The sequence below is a fragment of the Corvus moneduloides genome, chromosome 9, assembly GCF_009650955.1.
Source record: "Corvus moneduloides isolate bCorMon1 chromosome 9, bCorMon1.pri, whole genome shotgun sequence".
In the NCBI taxonomy this organism is placed as follows: domain Eukaryota; kingdom Metazoa; phylum Chordata; class Aves; order Passeriformes; family Corvidae; genus Corvus; species Corvus moneduloides.
The window spans coordinates 24219966-24238976 of NC_045484.1; positions in this window are offsets into that span (position 1 = coordinate 24219966).

A 19011-nucleotide genomic window follows, 5' to 3' on the forward strand; every position below is an offset into this window, starting at 1 on the left:
ACCTCACACTGAAGTTGTAGTGTCTCCTCAGGGACATACTGACAGGGGCAAAGCTACCCGTCAAATTTGCACCTTTTGGACAGAGATTTTGAGTTAAGTCTCCCACTGTGGGAGTAGGGGCAGGCAGAGATGACCATAAGCATGCTCTTGAGGATTGCCTCATTGTAAGATATCCCCCACTAGCAACAATTTGTCCTTAATAAGAAGAGCTGGCTCATGAGGGAGTTTCAAGGTCTTGTGGAAAATTCTGTGTCTTACAACAGTGGGGACATCTGTGTGCTGCTGCCCAGGCTGGACTGGGGAGAAGGGGAGAGTTAAATGGAAAAAATGCTCAGTTCAGAGCGGAGCTGCCAGCTGTCGTTACCGGTTGGCAGTTTCTGGCTGCCAGCATTTAGGAAAGTTGCAGCTTAGGGGATTACTTTCTTCCTCTGGTGTGAGGTTCAGTACCAGTTCGGTCCCTGTTGTGGCACAGATGTCTCCGAAGGCTATAATCTGTGACAGCTCTGTTGGCCTTTGCTCTGGGGGGCAACAGTTGGCTCCTTGGCACAATCAGGTTATTTCTTCAAGCCGTGGTGCAGCAGGACTTGGAGACCTGGGGCTGTGCCCTTGCCACAGTCCAAACATCCCAGGGTTAACGGCTGATAATGAAAACTGCGAGACAATGTGAAGAGGATTTGCCTGATCAGGTAACAAAGGAGACAGTAAATGTTAAATAATATAAAAATATTAAAATGTGGCTTCATATAGCAGCAGTGTGCACACTCTTGATCTGCAGACCTTTATAAGCCTTCCATAGAGATAGGGGAGCATGGAAGAATTTAATCTTGCATCTGTGCTATTTTTCATGGATTGCTTAGTTTAAGATGGTGGGTTTCAGCCTGTGTATTTGTAGAGTATTTCTGTTGGTAACAATAGGCATCTTTATTGAGTCTTCTAATCTGCTCAGCTGAGGTATGCTCTATCCTCTTTGCTTTCTGCCTTTTAACGCCTTTTCCTTACCTTTCTGAATTGCAGATGCTCTTTCGGATAGGGAAGGGGGGTGCTCTTGCCAATCTCTATGTGCCTTGCTAAATAAAGAAAACCTTTAAACCTTCCTCTGGAGCGATCTGAACCTGTTTCTGACATGAACTCGGTACATAAGCTGTTACAAAACCGACATAAAGCACATGGCTTTTTTTTTCCCCAGCTACAGGAAATCTCAGTGTAGTACCTCTGCTCTTTTCTCCTGTGGGGGTCAGATCAGCTGTGTCTGCCTTGCTTCAACACGGTGCTTAGCTGCAGTTGTATGAGAAAACCTCCTCAGTCACTAGATGTTAAACCAGCAGTGACAAGTTGTGAATGGAGGCAAGTGAGATGGTTGAGGAGGGAAGACCCTTGGAGAAGCTCAGTCAATTCTGCTTCACTCCTCAGACTTCAGCTTTAGATAAATACCTGTTCCACAGGGCAGCGATGCTTGTGGGGTGCAGCTATTTCATGATTGTGCTGTACAGAAATTAATGCAAAAGCAATCCCTGCCTACAAGTTCCTCGTCTCCCCTCGTTGAATCTACCACCTCTAATGCCAGGGGTTGTGGAGAGAGGAATTTTTCTTCAGGATAACACTGCAGAAACTAAACTAGGCAGAGTGAAGGCAATGTGAGCCTTGCATGTGAAGCATGAGATGCACAGTGTATTTCAGTGCGGGCAGCAGTGCCAGGCTCTTTTGTCATCCTGCCTTATAACTGCATTCAGACAGCAAAGCAGAAATTTTCTTACCCCTCAAATGTTTGGCAGAAAGCTTGCTTTTGTCTAAAATGCTTCTTAAGCACTGTGTGAACCATTCAGTACTAAACCAAATACCAGTTTGAGTTGCGCTTTTTCTATCCAATTTACAAATAGGAGGCTTTGGTTTAGTTTTTTGTAATAAGTGCTGCAGCGAGACAACTCTTGGAAAATACCAGGCACCATCCCAAAAGATATTATCTGCTTTACTCTGGAGGGCTTTTTAGCACAATGCTGTTTCTGTGTGGTAAGAAATGGCAAAGATTGCTGTGTGACTACCAAAGTGTGATGGGCTGGGTATGGTACGTGAAAATGGCATCTTGGACAGCTTCTGTTCTCAGCATGCATTTCCATTTAGTGCCATGAGGTATAAAAAGAGATTGGGGGTAGAATTAGATCAAGTCTTAGGAGTAAAGCTTAATCTATCATGGAGGCCTTCAGGAACTCTCAGGATCTATCAGGGTATATGGAGGATATAATATCTGGTGGTCATCTCTCCTGACTGAGCATAGGACAACTATTTAGGCTTCTATTCAGGGCATTACTACTGTTGTCTTCTTCAACCAGAACCAGCTGAAGTTCCCAGCTATGGTCACCGAGTATGCTGAGGTCTGTATTATGTTCTAACTCAAATACCTCTGTTCTGCCTGAACACCCCCTCCACCTTTGTTTGGATGTGATGAAAATCATCAGGGAGAGGACTGGCACAGTTAAACTGCTGCTCCACCTCGTATTCTGCACACAGACTTTTATGAGAGGAGATACTTTCTGGGAGCTGTAGTGGCTTCCTTACTTCCATTTTCCCTTCCAGGACATGCATGCTGGATGCACAAGAGTTCCCAAGGTAGAGCAGTATCTCCATACCCCAAGAGGGGAGGTGGTAGCTGGACCATGGAAGAAGCCCTTGGGCAGAGAAGAGTACAATAGCCTGAAACATCCTGGGTGCATTTTTCAAACGAAAGTATAATCAGGAGCCACTCTTTTGCTGGGTAATCAAAATGCCCGTGGAAAAGAAACAGGGATGATTTCTCCATGTTCTTTCTAATTTAAAATTTTCTGTGGAAAGAAAGTGCATTTGACCACTTCCTTGTGACAGCAAGCACAGGGTTTTAAGTGCTGTTCCTGAAGCAAGCATTGCTTTTGGCTTACTATGTGTGACTCCTTGTGAAGCTTCCCTGGGCTCTTGGACGCTGCTCTTGCCAGTGAGAGCCCAGATTGCTTCCAGCAATAAACATCCCACAAAATTATGTATGTTCTTTAAGAAAAGTACCAAGATTTTCTGCTAATTGCAAAAATACATAATGGATGCTTTCAGCATCTGTTATTTATTCTCTAACCAGCTTTCATCCAAAAGTAACCTTTAAACAAACATTAAGATTGAGGAGTGTAACTGTTTCAATGTGTCACACATGTCTACTGCCTCCAGTTTAATGATGTTTGAAACGTGTGCTTAGAGTTGACTTCTAGAAGCAGAAGTTGTTTATGTCTCTAGCTCGGAGACGTTCACAACACGGAGAAGGTGGTGCTTGGTGCCAGAGATGATGGATGTCTCTGTGCTCTTTTTTGGGAGCCAACGCCCAGCAGAGAGGATTTTGCTCACACGACAGTTGCTTCGATGCACCACAAGGAGGGGTGCAAGGCTCGCGGAGAGCAGGATGCAGCTTGGAAGTGGCATTCGTGGGATGTACAGTACTGCCCGTATATTGAAAGACCCGATTTTTAGTTAAAAAGCCTGACTATTTTTAACGGTGTAACTTAACAAAAAAAAAAAAAAATCCACAGAAAGAAATATTTTTAATGAGTTTTTTGTTGCACTGAGATCGATCTGCTAAGTTAATTACTTGGCAACAGTCATTGTCATGCCTCTTCCTTTTTTTTTTTTTTTTTTTTTGTCAGTTTATTTAATTGTATCTAATGAGAACAACTAGATGGGGCCCACTTAATTATTGTGGCTGATCTGTGCAACTACATTCGTGACAGCATGGACCACAGGGACCAAAAGGTAACTTTCTGAGATAATCTTGAGTGAGACCTCTCCATGAGTGAAGGGCTTTGATACGTGGTACCATGGCAGAGAAGTATTCCTGGTGTCTCTCCATCCCAGAGTGCCTCAGAAGTGAGGTCTAGGCTGGACTGGCAGAGGGAGCACTAAAAGTGAAGCTGCTGGGAAGACCTGAGTGGTAAGCACCCAATTCCCTTTCATGGGTGCATTGCATCTGATTCCCTTCCACAGGAAAATTTTAGAGAGAAAATTTTGTAGCAACACAGTCAAAACCTTAATTGCTTTGTCTGTTGATTGATGTTTTTTGTCAAAATCTTCTAGTTGCCCTTCCATCCTATTATTCCTTCCAAATGACTTTGATGGAAAAGCATGGACCAGTTTACTCCTTCAGGCATGGCGGTGCAGATGCTCCCTGAGTATCCTTCAGCAAGAACAAGCCCATGCTTTCCCAAAAGGACCTCATGGTGGGGGAACGGGAAGAGACAGAACGGGGTTGGCATCTTGGCTGGTGCAGGGCAGAGATGAGAAGTGTGGAGGTGCCAGCAGGATTAGACTTTGTTTTGACAACACTTTGTGCTGGGGCATGGCCAGTAATTCTGACCATGGGGCATGAGCAAGACTGGTACTGGCAGCCATCCCCTGGGTAGGCTCAGCATCTCTGCTATTCCACTGACATCTGGGTCTTGTGACACTTCCCAGAGAGACAGCAGAGCAGCACTGTTGGGGGCTCAGCACTAATGAATTTGCAGCCCCTTTGCAGCAGATCTATTCCTCTCTGCTTAGAGATGTTCCCCTTTACTAATCAGCCTGTATTACAGATGGGGAGATCAATGTACAAAGGGACTCTCAAATTTGGCAGAAATACATCCTGCATGTCTGGCAAAAGGAGAAATATCCTTTTGCAAAGAGCAGCTGCTCAAATTTGACCAAACTGGCTCCTAACCCTCTGCAGTTAGTAGGACAAGGTTCCTTAGGAAGGGCAGGCTTACTGAGGTTTACGAGAATTCACTGCATCTCTTCAAAGAACCAGGAGTCATTTGTCCCCAGAGTTAGTCCAGGTGTTTAAGTTAGGATGTTAATTCTGATGATTTTCTAAAGGACTGAGAGAAGAGGTTTTTTTTTTTTCAGGGAAATTCATCAATACAATTTTTTAGGGCACCTGTTGATGCTGGTAGAGAAGTGCCTCAAGAACAAGTTAAATGTGGACAGAGTCTGAGAACCAAAACAGGATTGGAAGTCCAGTCCTCCATGAAGGATGTGACATCTCTCAGCAGTCATGTCCAACCTGCTAAAGTTCATCTGCACTGCAGAATAAAATAGTAGATAATTATGTTTTGGATAACATGTGTTTTTAAAAGTTAAGAAGAACGTCAGTTAATGAAAATGGTAAGGCATAAGTGACATCATTAATAATAATAATAATTAAAAGTCATAGCCTTAATTTTGAAAATTAGGGGGGAAATGATGCCTCCTTTAACTGACACTGTGATGGAGATTGCTCTGGAGAAGGGAGAGTTTGAGTCTCTTTGGGAGAGCAGGTAGATTTCTGCTGCCTGAGTAGGCACAGGGTCACCACAGCAGCTAATGAAGGTTGGAGGAGGCACATGAAGACCCTTAATTAGCTTGGTTGTTATTCTTACATCATGAACAATTCATTAACTCCTGCCTTATCTACGCTGCCGTTCCCTCCCTGAGCTGCACAGTCCCTTAACAATATGAGCTCTGGAGGGAAAGGGTAAAAGTGGGGGGATGAGAACCCCCACAAACAGCAGAGGAGATTCTGAAGGGCGAGGAAATTGGTCAGGTCTTTGGCAAATACCTCATGTGAGAGTTCTTAGCACAAACACTGATGTGCTGCTAATTGTTCTAATTGGTTCCAGCAGGGAACCCAGCCCAGATGGGTGAGGACAGGCATTTACTAACTGGGCTCCTACTGGTCCCCAGAAGTCAACGTGGAATTGCTGAAAGGATATCACACCCAGCAAAGAAAGTACTGGTCCTGCAGCCCCTGTTTGGGATCCAGGGGAGGAGCAGAGGTGAGAGCTCTGGGTTTGGTTGTTGCTGTATTGGTTTGTTTAGGGGAGAAGTTGCTGGAGCCTTTGGGCTGTCTGAGAGGGGCTGAGCTGGATGAGGGGAAGGTGCCGGGGTTTTTTTGACCAGTCCCAAGGACATTTGGCTGAGGAGCTCCGTTGTATTTCATAGGGCATTCTTGGAGGCAGAATGGGGACTGGAGCCCAAAACCTTGGGATCCCTTAGGTAGAGGTCTCCATCAAGCTCGGGTCTTTTCTGTACTCCTGGTCCCTTTTCCCTGCCAGTAAATGCCCCCAAACTCCCAAGTTGCTGAGGAGTTTGATAACTGAGGAGTTACTTAAGGGGAGGGACTTTGGTGCCCCAAAACCTTCGTGACTGGAAAGCCTGCCAGGCACTCAGAGAGCATGAAATCCAGTTAGAAATCATCTGAAGCTTGGTTTTGGTTGTTTTTTGTCTTTCTTTTCTTCTTCCTTTGTTTCCTTGTTTTTGGTTTGTTTCTGTCCAATAACCACAAGGAGTAGGAAAGATGGTTTGGGTTTTTTTTCTCTTTTTAAGTGGACTCAGATTTCTGTATCATCTATTGGAGCTTTATTTAAAGGGAAAAAAAAAAAAAATCCTACTCGACTCCCTCTGACTCCAGTATTGAAAGCTTTAAGGAGGCATTGCTAGCTCTATTCAGTGGGAAAGCTTCCCCTGCTCTGTGCTGCAGGCTTTAAATTTAAATGAAGAAAATGGGTAAAGGACAACAGGTGAAAGAAATGCTGAAGGTTAAATGAGTTATCACACAGCTGTAGCAAGTCAGTGAACCTTGCTTGCTTGCTGGAGGAGCTGCCCTGCTTTATCAGACTGGTGGCAAGAGCCACCTGCCAGGGCTCTGCCCTGCCCACAGCTCATGAGTTTGTGTGATGCTGAGGAGTTGGGCTATTCTTGGCTTGGTTTTAATTCAGAGCTAGCTCTAAGTAATGGGTAAGTGAGCTGCATGAGTAAACCCTGACTCCTCCTCTGCAGCTGACAGAGGTGAGACAGAACGACCATGGCCCACCAGCCCTGTTCTCTGTTTCATGTACAGCTGATTCTATTCTCCCTTTTCTGCTACAAAGGGATGTTTCAAACACCTGAGAGGCATAAGCAAAATGAGAACTGTTTGCCCAGTGCTGAGATCCTGCTGCGGACCTGCTGGCTGCTGCTGTTCCTGGCTACAGTGACAGACCCTCTTCTCCCCAGCAAACCCCCAGTCTTGATCCTTGGTGCTGTTAAGTCTGTGATGGTGTGAGCAGAAGAAGTGGGCTCTTTGTGTGCCTAAAACCGGGTGTCCATTAAAACATGGCTGTGGAATGGGTTCACCAGGTGGCCATCCATGGGGACATAGGGCCCTCGCCTGGGCTCTGCTCATCCCATCCCTAAACACACAGACACTGGTCCTCTGCTTCTTTAGGGTTGATATTACCAGCTTCCCATGAGGTCCCTGGGGGTGAAATCACAGCAGCAGAGTTAAAAAGCCTTTCTGGAGGTAAATAAAGGCCCAAGCTCTCCTATGATTTTAAAGAAGCTGCCTCCTGCGTGTGACCTTGGGGTGTGTGTTGATAGGAGCCTGCCGCAAGGGTTTAGTCTGTAACCAAATCCCCTCTCCCTCTGCCTTTCTCCCCAAAATGGGAGCTGTCATCATCCTGTTCAATCTTTTAAGTCAGCCTGAATGCTGATTGTCTCTCTTTACTAAAAAGCAAGAGTCTGGGATGCTGCATGAGGCTATGGCTCTGCTTTAAGGTGTGCTCTCTCTTGCTCTTTGGTATTTGCCTGGTCTCCTCTGCTGTGTGACTCCAGTGAAGGTGCATTCCTGATGAAAGGTTTGTTTTAGTGAAAGTGAGGCAGATGGCAGGTCCTGTTGTTGAGGCCACTGTAGTTTCTTGGAGTGGGCAGCTGTTGGTAGTGAGGGGAGAAAGGACAGGCACCCAGGGTGGCTGCAGGTCCCCCATGCTCTGTTGGTGAGAGGAACTCTCGGGGTCACCCCTTTCCTCATGGGTGAGAGCATGGCTGTGGGGTAGATGAGGGTGAGGCAGGCAGAAATTGGGCTCTTGCTGCTCCCTGATAGAAGACACAACCATGAAACTGCTCAAAATACCCATCATAACTAACAAGCCCACCAGCAGCTGCCAGGAAGCTTTTGGGGATGGACCAGCATTGGGATGTTCTCTGCTGAGCCCTGGTTTGAGAGCATTGGGCTGATTCAGTGGGGAGATGATATATCCCAGGTGAAACACAATCCCTCTGACAGGGATGAAATAAACTCTCTCAGGAGGTTCTTTCCCTGCTGACTGTGGTCTTTTCCTTTTTTGGCCCCAGACCACAGCCTGCTTGACAGGGACATCTTTAAGCAAGTCAGTTGAAGGATGGTGGGGAAGAGAAGATGAACATGACGTTCTGTGATACAAAATATCTCTTTGGCCAGTCTGGGTCAGCTGTTCTGGCCATGCTCCTGCCCAGTTTCCCTTGCCTCCCCTCACTGGCAGAGTATGCGAGATGGAAAAGTTCTTGACTCAGAGTAAGCCCCACTTAGCAACAATTAAACATCCGTGTGTTATCAACATTATTCTCTAAATTACTAAATACAAACCCCAGAACTGTACCAGCTGCTAGGAAGAAAAATAACTGAATACCAATCAAAACCAGTTGTTGCCTGGAGTTAAACCATGACGCTCAGGTGAAACACAATCCCTCTGCCAGGGATGAAATAAGCTCTCACAGCAGGTACCTTTCCCTGCTGACTGTGGTCTTTTCCCTTTTTGGCCCCAGACCGCAGCCTGCTTGACAGGGGCATCGTTAGTGGTGTCAATCAAAGTGCAGTGGAGAAGAGAAGGCAAACAGGAAGAGCTCAGTGGAAGGGCAATTTTGAGTGCCCTGATGATGGGGTGGGGACACAAATCATTGGAGCGTGGGTGAAATGAATGGCTCCAGCAATGAAATGCTCAGTCTTTCAGTGAACATGAGGAGGAAAAACTGTCTGGCTCCAGGACAATACCTGGTGACTTGTGTAGAGGAAGAGTTCTGGCACCGACCAATGCATGAGGCTGATGAGAAGTGATCTGGGCAGGTCATTCAGAAAATCTGGTTTGCTGGCCTGGGAAGGACATAATCACCTTGGGCTGATGTTATCTGGGAGGCTGCGTTGAGGAGGAGGCAGCGAAATGGGCGGGCAAGCAAGAGCTTTTGGCTCAAAGTCAAGCCTTGAGGTCCCAGGGAGGGGTGATGCTGGTGAGAGAGAGGATTTGAGTCACCTGTGCTGGGGAGGGATGCAAGTCCTTGGCAGAGCTGGCTGGGATGAGTCTGCTTTAACCCGGCTCAACTTTATCTCTGTCCTTTCTGATGCTGGGTGCAATAGTTTTCAGTTCTGTTTCTAAGCATGTTCTTTTAATGTGGTTGGTAACTTGAATCTCTCTCTCAAAATGAAATTTCATCAAAATCTGTAATTTTAAAGAAAAGTTTTACTTTTTATCTGCATGCACACCTTTGAAGCTAGAGATTAACATACCACAGATCCTGGCTGGGCAAGAGTGAGGCCCTGGACTTCAATGTGCAGTAGGGTGATCCCAAATCCCACAAGATCCCAAAATGTGGATCTCTGTGGGAACTAGGCATCTAGCTCCTGATAAATGGAGCTGAAGTGACTTTCCCAAAGTTCTGGGGCACAAAAGGTAAAAGTTTCCAACTGTCCAAGCCAACATTAAAGCACAAAAGCATCCTCTCTCCTCCTTAGTCTGTATTGACAGGCAACAAACTCATGGTACCTATTAGCACAAAACCTTGTTCATATTGGCTGGTTTAGTACTGAAATTGGTGTCTTTCTAAGTTAATCACAAAAATGTCTTGGTTTATTATTATTTTCGATGACATTCTTATTTTCAGATGGTAACATCATGAATAAGAGGGACCTGCTGAATAAACAGCTATTGCCTTTCTTTGTGAAGAGATTATGTTTTGTTGTGCTTGCAAAAATAACTTCTGCTGCCATGTATTGCCCTTTAAAAGCTAAAGAATAATAAATGAGCAAGAACAAGCATCTCAGATGCAGTGCCTATTTGGAAGGAAAAATCAGGTTTGGTATTGTGTGCGTCGTTCAATTTATTTTATGTTAATTTGATCTTTTTCTTTTTTATTTTGGTGTAGCCTGATTAGTTCCACATGTTTTCCCCTAAGGATTGGACAGTAAAACTGCTTGTCTGAGTCATCAACTAGATAAATAATTGGCAAATTCAAGGTCTCATCTCCTAAATCATTCCACGGTCGCTTGTGCGCTTGAGTCAGCGGTTCAGTCCCCAGTCTGGGCTTTCACTGGTCCCAGGAGACCAACAAACCTTCGATTACAGAGCCTCACATCGGCTTGTCTTGGCACATCTGCTGCAAGAACGCGGGGAGCCGCTGGGATCCTGCGGTCAGGGCTGGTATTTACAGCCAGGGCGGAGGAGCCTTCCCGAAATGGGCACCCTGGAGTGCACACCTGGCAGCTGCGCCACCCCCCTGCACGGGGCTGGGGCTGTGTCCTGTGGGGAGGTGCTGGGGTGTCTCCTTCTCACTGGGTTTCCTGAGCCCACAGCTTGGGAGGTGCTGACCTGCCATGCAGGGATGCCTGGGGATGCCACACTGACCTCTGAATTAACAGGCTGACAATGAAATGGGCCATCCCAGCATCCTTATTTTTTCCAGCTGTAGGTATCAGTCCCAGGTCCAGCTGGCCTAAATATAACCCCACTCATGGGTCCTGCAGAGAAGCCATGAGATGGGAAATGAGAATGTGAATATGGTCCCTGGGATCCAGCTGTGTGTGAGCATCGAGAGATTTGACATGGACACGTAGCTGCTTCTTCATATGTGGTGGTTGTCCGGTTGCTGAGAGAAGAATGAATCCCTCTACTTGAGTAAGAGAGATGTTGGACTTCTGTTCTTCTGTCCCTGTGGGTTATTTCTGGCTTGGATTATTTTTTTTAAGCGGTGCCACTTGTGTCTAATGGAAATAATATCCAAAGTGTAACCCCGGCTGGAGACGTTGTACTGCTGTCCTGGGAATGTTAAAGGAGCTGAACTGGATGGTCCCTTGTCTGGATATGTTGGTTTATTTTTGGGGAGGGAGTATGATTGCAGTTTAAAATGAAAGGAAGTGCCAAAAGCAGAATGAGAGGCAGCTCAGTGGTGATCTCTGAGCTTAAGGAAAAACAGTGTAAATCTGGAACAGGCTCACAGTCTTCAGAGTGGGCTCCAGACTTCTTAGCAGGAGAGTCACAGTTTCTGCTGAATTGGAAAAATAAAGCAGCCCAAATGCCTCTCGTGAGAGGTCCTGGCCCCTTGGCTCAAGTCAGGCGTGTTTGGAGCAAACCTGATGCCTTGAAGGGGAAGCCACTGAGCCCTGAGGAAATCACTGGGGATGCTGGGCACTAGGGATGCAGAGCCCTCCCCTCCTTTGGATGGTGCTGAGGAGTAAAAGGAAGTGAAGCTGAAGGAGAATGAGTGGATTGTGCTTTGCTGGAAAAAAGGTCACTTTAGCACACTGCAATGTGTGACAATGACACCTGTGAAAGTTAAATTGGCTCATTGAGTTAAAGCTGAGCAAAGCTGTGTGCTTTTGTGTACTTGTCCCCATCAGGATTTTAGCTACCTTGGCTTTTGTGGTGGCACTTTTGGACGTGGGCATCCAGAGCCTGGTCAAATCCTCCTTCGGCTGGTGCCTGGTGTGGATGCTGGGTGCAGGCACTGCTGGCAGTGAGGACACCCGCTTGACTGGGGAGGTGACCCAGATCGTGTGGTGGTACTAAGCAGGAGCCAGAGCATTGTCCTCTGTAATGCCTACATTACCCCAATTAAAACAATGATGAGGAACTCGATGGGCACCTTCCTGCAGGGACTAACCTCTGGTCTGTGGTGGTCTGCCTTTGGTCCTCTTCTTGTTTCCCCTGTTTTTCCAGGAAGCAAATTGGTTGTGCAGCTGAGAGCTTTATTTCTGTAGGTTTCACTTTCTTTTTAATTATCAAGGTCTTGCTGCTTGGGGAATGGTTTCCTAAGAGAGCACACTGTGTGTCCATGTACAGCATGTACCACGGGGGTGTAGCATGGGGCTGGGGTGGAGAACTTCACCCCAGTCCTGGAGTTGTCTGGGTGCTCCCAAGAGCTCATCAGCCACTCTGTGCCAGGGGAAAGGAGCTGAGCCAGCCCTTTTCATGGATATTTCCCATGCAAATGATGAACTACCCTGGCAAGACAACTTGGAGACAGCCACCAAGTCTTACTCCATTCTCCAATCATCATCTTAATATAAGCTTTCTTATTTCTCCATGCCCTCTTAGCATTTGAATTTGGATCTAGGTCTAGCTTTTCAAGAGAACAACTCTCCTCTCTATTGGCTGCTTAGGCCCTTCTCATCCTCCTCTTCCAGCTCAGGAAAAACTGGAGTGGTTGATGTTCTTCTTGTGGGTCTAGAGGGTCCCTCCATGTACAGTGAATATTTGGTGGTGCAGAAGAGTAAAAAAGCAGCAGAGGACTGGAATAAGCAATTTGGCAGTCAGTGCAACTGGCTGGCTTGAATTACGTGTTAAAGTTTTGCCAGTTGTCAGTGTGCTGAGCATTTTGTATCATTATAAGATTTTAGGAGTTCCAATGCAGATTTTCTATGTTTTGTTGTCTGAGATTTGTGTGGTTTTTCTATTGTAGAAAGAAAACTCGCCCAGCAATTTGCTGCTCACATTTATGCCTTTTTTTTTTTTAATGTACAGTGGAAACAAGCATCTGAAATCTATTCTTCTCCTTCTGACAACAACATCTGTAAAACCTTAATGTTGGAAGGAGGCAGGAACCAAGAGATTTATAACCCCCTGCTGAAATATTGGAACGACCTTATTTCCCGGCAATTAGCTTTGCTCAAAACATTTTTGTTTCCTATTAGAAGCAATCTACTAACATTTACATTGATGTGTTTAATAGTTGTTGGCCATCTCTGAATTCAAGCAGGCAAGGCAGGAGGAGAGGGAAGGAGCATGCTTTGTAAACCGTGAGAGTCTTTGCGTTGTGTTGTGTGCGCTGATAGCGGTGAAAACATCCGTCATGCTCTGCTCCAGGGTGGGAATGACATCTTTTGGGAAAGGGAAGAGAACTGATATTTGACCAAAGCTTCTCTACCACTGCAGCATATCAGCACCAGCTCCAGCAATTGCTGGAGAGTGGATCTTGATTCAGATGCAACCCCTGGAGAGTGGAGAGGTGAGGAGAGAAGGTGAAGGAACAGCACCTACATGCAAGATGCTGGAGGAATGAGTGAGGTCAAATGGTGAGGAGTTAGGTTGAGGAATGGGTGAATGAATGGATCATTCCCCTTCTTCAGAGGATGCATTGATCTCCAGCAGAGACAGCAGCTCCTGAAACCTCTCTGGGGCCTTCAGCAACAAGTAGATTTTTGATTAGGTGGCTGAGACTGGGTTTGTTTGGGGTTTTTTGACTTTTTTTTTTTTTCCTAGGATGTTGAGAGCATGATGTAATGGGATGAGACTGAGAATCAGGTATTTTAGGTTGAGTTGCAACATGAGGAATGCCTCATGTCTGAATGCATTGATAACCTGGGCTGGAAGTGGCGGTAAATACTGTGGCAGTACTGTTTTGTAGGACCAGAGGAAAGAAATGCCTCTTTTCTCCTTGGCTTTGAGATCAGGAAGATTAATGTGTATCTAGATGAGGTCCCGAGTGGATCTGAAAAAGATGAATTGTTTAATTGTTGAAAAAAGGCAATTTTAGGGATGTTGAAACAAAGTTGAACTTGAAATATTGGGGATGTTTAAGGACAGTGTCTTGTGTCTTTGTTTTGAAATTAACGTGCCTTGAAAATGGAAAGAACACAAAAATTTCAATTTAGGATATTGTTAACTGGCTCTGGGATGTCCCTGTGAGGGGCAGCGTGGAAGAGAATATTCTTGGGGAAATGCCATGGCCCTGCAGGTGATGGATGATCACCCTTGGCATTCCACAGGCTTTTGTTGTCTTTGCTTTCTGGAGGTTTCCTTCACCATGAGATATCATTTTAGAAGTTTGCTCCAGGATGGGCAGCAGACAGTGTCAACTCAATTTTGCTGAAGTCACAGATGATTCACTCACTTTGGCTGAAAATGAGCTTTTCCTGGCCCAGTTGCTCTTCCAGCTATGCCCCAGCTCCCCATCCCTTATTCTGAGTGGCTGTAAGTGTTTTATGAGGCCGAGTGTTTAGCTGGATATCCAAATGGTCTGGGTTAAAAACTGACCTCTCTTTGGAGGTGGCAGTGAACTGTAGCCTGAAGCTGCACGCATTTGGGATGGTAACTACTCAGTCTGGCTCTGCTTTGGGAGCCAAGGCTTTGCAGAGTTGTATGTGAATATCCCATCATCCAGATGATCTCTCTCCATAAGTCATCCCAATGGCCAATTGCTTCCTCAGTTGTGGATGTGCTGACATAGGTACTTCCTAGCAAAACTAGAGGTAAAGAGGGTCTTTTGACAGCCTTGGGGAGCAAAGATGTGTGCCCCAAAGAGGCAGTGGTTACCTGCCCTCTCTCTTGCCCTGGGGACGCTGGTTGGGTTCTCAGCGGGGTTTGGGGCACCTCTGCTGCATCTGACTGGTGTGGGAGTGAGGGTTGATATCTCTCTTTGTGGTATCACATCCAAGTCCACCTGGTTCCTTAGTCTTCATGCATGGCTGGAGCATGAAAACACAAGCTGAGAACTGAGACATCAAACCTCCACTGATGTGTGGAGGCACCAGGGGCTGAGATGAACCCACCTCTCCTGCTCTTTGCCACAGCCTGCTGCGAGAGGGGGGCTGCTGCTGTCAGTCATCAGCCTGTCTCACTCCAGGCATTCCTGGCACAAGTCTCTTCAGGTTTGCCTCTTTGTGCACAGTCTGGTAATTCCTCCTCTGCGGAGTTTATTTGTCTTTGCTTTTTCTTTCTGCGAGGCTGGAGTAACTCCCTGCTCCCCACTCTCCTCTCCTAGGACACAGCCTGAAAAATTACCCTCCTCTTCAGCTGCAGACAGGGTCCCTGGTGCATGCCTTGGGCTGTCCTGGACAGTCCCTGCACCAGTAGAAAAACTTGTTTAAGCACCAGCAGGAGCAACGCCGTGGCTGAACACCAAGGGGGAGAAGGAGGGCTGTTCAGGAATCCTGTTGGCTCCTCCAGCAAGGGATAAACTGGCCATGGATCAACTTACTCTTTAAGCATCAGAAGGTGAAGGGCTGAAGCCAATTAATGTAGGATTTGGTAGGAGGCAAAAACTCAAGTGAGTTTTTCTTAAAGGGACAAGTTGCCTTAAGAACCTCTTTAACGTACCTTTCCCTGTGGAAATATTTCCATAGTATCCACCCCACACAGATTACTTGCCCCCTTAAACAGTGTTGTGGGTAGAGGAGCACCAGGGAGGCTTTTTTTCCCCATTACCAGGTCTGTACATTCCCTTTCATCCCCCAGACTGTGAGTGTTCTCCCTGTGCTGTGCTGCTGGTACCCCAAGGGCAGTAGGAGGAACAAGCCCGGGTTGGATTGGACTCTGGCAGCTTGTTTGATTTGCATCTTGTTCCCAGAGCTTCATCTGGTCACAAGTGGTGCATAGCTGGGAGAAAGGATGCAGAGATGCAAACTGTTCCCCACTCTTAAATAGCTGGAAGTATTTGGGGAAATGATGTGTTCATTTCATACATGGCACCGAGGACTCATCCCATGCAAAACTGTTGTGCTTGCAGCTGCCTGGGACAGCTTCCATATGTTCCCCTTTAAAATGGAGGGTGCCCTGTCCTTCTCCTCATCTGCTGGACAAAGAGGCTTTTCAGCAGTGAAGATGCCTTAATTCAACTGAGTATTTTAACTGAAGGATGTTGCTCTGTGCTTTGGGTGTTCTGTTGTGCCAGAAACTGTCACACAGTGTGTGGGAAAGTCCCCTTTCCCTTTTCCTGAAGGACAGGTTTCTTTTACCTCCCAGCTGCAGGCAGGCTCAGCACACAGATTTATTTGGGGCCAGGGATGTGTGCGTGCATGTGTTTATTTTATTTTTCTTTTTGAAAGAACAATGTTGAGGCGGCCGACAGCTAATCCTAAATTTGGGATACCTGAAAACAAACCTTTCTGCACTTAAAATGAGTGACAGGCCAGGTCTGGCCCCAGCAACCTTCAGAACTGGTTTGACCTTGCAACCAGATCTCCTGGGCTGACTGACAGCTTTTTACAGTCGCATTAGGGCTGAGCTGACCTTGTTTATCTGGGGATTCACCTGGGAGACAGCAGACGTGTCCAGGGATATTAAGTCTCAAGCTGAAAATGTTTGCTCAGGTATTAGGGGGAGAGTTAATTTAGACTGAATACCTCCTATGTGGCACCAGCCACTGCTCTGAGGGATGCTGTGCCCCCTGGCCGACGACAGTTGGTTTAGACTTTCTTTAGAAAGTGGAGTCTCCTTTGAGTGGAGCAATGCAGAGCCCTTCAACTTGCTCTGAATTTCCTTTCACATTTAATATTTTCGGGGTTTTGCTTAAATAGAGCTCAGGTGAAGGGGCAGATTGATCTTCCTGCAAAGGAGTCTTGCTGCTGCTACCAGAAGTGTGTTGGACCAGGGGGACTCTCTTTTGTTTTATAAAATCTGACACATGGGAGCTGATATCTGTCCCAACTGTGGTTGGTATCTCCTTTATCTGGTACCTACTAGGTCCTTCCTTCCCATGCAGGGGGATGTACTTTCCCTGCTGCAGTGACTCAGGAAAAAGCTAAGGACCAGCAGTTCTTCATCCTTGCTTGTGTGGACTCAGAACTTAGGACCAAGCCCTGGGGCTGCCCTCCTCCTGCACCCGAGGCTGGGCAGAAGAGAGGCACCCTGTAGATGATGCTCTGCCCTGTCTGCCCCCGTCTACACATTTGAGAGCATCCAAGGGGTGCTGCCTGAAGCCTGACCCATGCTGATGTCACCTGGGCAACTCAGCCATCCCAGCAGAGTGATTCCATCTGCTGTGTGATTGGTTGCAGCCTTTGATTTCCAGCAGCACACATGTGCTCTGGGCAGGTGACACAGCCCTCCTGCAGCATCTCTTGATGCAGGGAGATCTTAGGATTTAAATTTTTTAAAGTTATTTCTTTGGGTTAGGCAACTAACAGCCCTCAATGTGTGAATGAGTGTGTGGGTGGTCCTGGCTGTGTCCCGCCCCTCAGGGGCACAGAGCATTGCTGTTCCCTGGGGTCAGGCAGGTACCTTCACTGCTGAGGTTCTCCAGGTTTTCCTCTCCTGGTTTTTATGATGAATCACAACCGATCCTTCCTTTTTAGACTCCTCTGACAAGTTTGTTTTCCTCCTACCATAGTAACTTTTTAAGAGTGAAGGTTTCATGCGCTGGCATCCCTCATGTGGGTGTCTGGTCTCTGCTGGATGGGGTTGGGCTCGTGGCAGAGAGTGGCTTGGGGGAAATCTAGCAACAACACAGATGTCCATGGTGTGACATCCCTTGCAGATGGAACTATTCCCTGGTGTTGTAAGGAAGATTTTATTTAGTTATTTCTCTCCCATTTTCCCTGCTGGTATCACCTCCTGCATTTCTTCTCCTCAGGTTTTACCTCAGCCCTCCCTCTCCCCTCCCATATGCCTGTTTGGGAATGTTGGGATAATTGTTTGCTCACTGGATTGCATATTTCCGCCTTGGCACTGGATTTTTGGCCCCCAGCCAAGGTGAGAAGTTAAAATGTCTGTCTAGTGTGAGAGAAGACAACCTTGTCAGGATTGCCCATAAGCAGCAGAAACTGAAATCTTCAGCGAGGAAGGCTTTAAAGCCAATTTCTTTGCAGTTTGTGAAGGCAAGAGATGATTTTCTTTGACTGTCATAGTTCCACAAAAATTTTGAGACCAGATAGGAGAATTTGAAATCCCTTATTATAGGTTTGACTTCATTCAAATATCACATGATGTGCTGAAGTATAAAGTTAGCTGCTGCTCTGCTAGGGGACAGCTAGCAGCCAGCCATGGTGCCTGCTGTCTGTGCACCACACCAGAGCTGTGTCCCGTTCTTCTGCATTGTTTCTGTCCAGCCCAGGGTCTCAGGTCCCCAAGGAACCTCTCCTGAGGTCCCCAATGTCCCCAGGTGGAGAAGGGAGGAAGGCACGGTTGAAAGGATGCCAAGGAGGAGTAGGATGTGGTGGTGCATCCTACACTGGAGAAAGAGCAAGAAGGTAACTGGGTAATGCAAGTGCCCCGAATCCTGAATATTTGTTTCTCTGCCTGACCCGCCCTGCTTTGCCTTCCTCTGCATCAAGGTCTGGCAGGTCTCTAAAGGCAGAGAGTTCACCTGGGCAGGAAAAGCCCTTCGTACCAACCTGGGAAGGATGTCCATACTAACTGGTGTTCCTACACGGTGCTCCTGGGAGCTGGTGGGGAAACATAAGCTGAAAGTGCCCTCTGGATGTGTTGATCCTCAGCACAGCATGAGAACTACTGTGGGTCCTTCCTGAACCAGTCCACCCTCAGTAATGAGTCCAGCAAAGAGGGGAAGCATTGCAGCAGTTTGGCCTGGAGGGCTGGAAATGTGGCTGCTGCAGCGTGAAGCCTCCCTGTGCTGGGGGAGGCTGGGATCCTGCTGCTGAGCTATTTATTTAAGAAAAAAAATATTATCATTTCAGGCGTTGGCAGCATGGGGTGTATCAGCCATTGTATCAAAGATGTGGTTTTAATGCACTTTCCTCCGCTTAAATGCTATTTGCCTTCTCCTTCAGGCAATTGAATTTAAGAAAACTCTGGTTGCCCAGGTTTTGTTGAACAAATTGGTCCCTGCACACACAATTCCCAGGAGGAGCCAGCTCTGCAGAAACTCTGGGAGCTGTCACTTCAGTGCATGGCTGGGATGGGCTGAACGGATTACCCAGCTCTGCATCGTCTGCTCTTTTATCTGTCTCAAAGCAATGGGAAGCCAGAATAACCCCTCGGGGTTCCTCTGAGCCCGGCGGTTTCTGGAGCCCGGGGTCAGATGACTGTTATTGTAGCTAAAGGTGTTTAACCCCAATTGATTTTGACAAGCCCTATTAGTGAATCCCACAATTACTTATTGGGTTTGGAGAGGAACGTTGTCGATTTAAGGCTGGATGCTCTAACCTGAGTGCTGCTGACAGGATGCCATAGGTGGTATCAAAGCTGTTTCTGCAGGAATAGATGGAAAAACTCCCCGTCAATCTTTGGGGCCCAATTCTGGCCCTTC